The sequence below is a fragment of the Wasmannia auropunctata genome, unplaced genomic scaffold (genome assembly GCF_000956235.1).
Source record: "Wasmannia auropunctata unplaced genomic scaffold, wasmannia.A_1.0 LD336048.1, whole genome shotgun sequence".
Taxonomy (NCBI): domain Eukaryota; kingdom Metazoa; phylum Arthropoda; class Insecta; order Hymenoptera; family Formicidae; genus Wasmannia; species Wasmannia auropunctata.
Genome location: NW_012026842.1, coordinates 79,078 through 79,723, shown reverse-complemented (window position 1 = coordinate 79,723; position 646 = coordinate 79,078). Strand labels below are relative to the sequence as shown.

The 646-nt window shown below is 42.3% G+C and overlaps 1 protein-coding gene across 1 annotated transcript in view; it reads right to left on the bottom strand.

The window, feature by feature from the left end:
• LOC105451671 overlaps positions 1-646 on the bottom strand; it is a 4,655-nt gene that overhangs the window by 1,446 nt on the left and 2,563 nt on the right. The window lies entirely within an intron of this gene.

Genomic DNA, 646 nt, shown 5'->3' with positions numbered 1-646 from the left:
AGTCTGCCGTCGACTTGAACACTGCCTCCTGCCCGCTTCTTGCCTCTTTCTTGTCGTCTTGATCTTGAGACTTGAGCTCTTCTTTCTTGTTTCTTCGAACAAGGGGTGGGATTAACTTTCCATGATACCATACGTGCGTCAGCACTCCCCTTGTCCCCACCTCGGCATTCGCCCTGAGTCCCGCGGGAAAACCACGGATCAAAAACCGCGGGCGAGGTAGCCTTCTTAAAATTAACTTTATCTCTCTAATAATAACACGTTTCCTTCTCAAAATTCTCTCTTCTTACTGGGCTCGGAATACTCTAGAACGAAAAACAATAAAAACTAGAATCTTTTCTTAGAATAATTTTTTAAATCCCTTCCCTCTCATGATCCCTCTCATGATCCCTCATCAAGAAGCTAATCTATCAGCGTGGACCACTCTATTTTTGTGTTTAGAAGATTTCCTAATACAAAATACTATTCACTAATTTTCTTTACTATTTCGTAAGGTCCCTCCCAATGACTCTGTAACTTTGGAGCTTTACCTATTTCTCTTCTAGGATTGTACAACCATACTTTCTGACCTTCCTCAAAGTTAACTAATCTGGCCCTTCGGTCATAGCGACACTTCATTCCCTCAGATCTATTTCCTAAGCGCTCACGA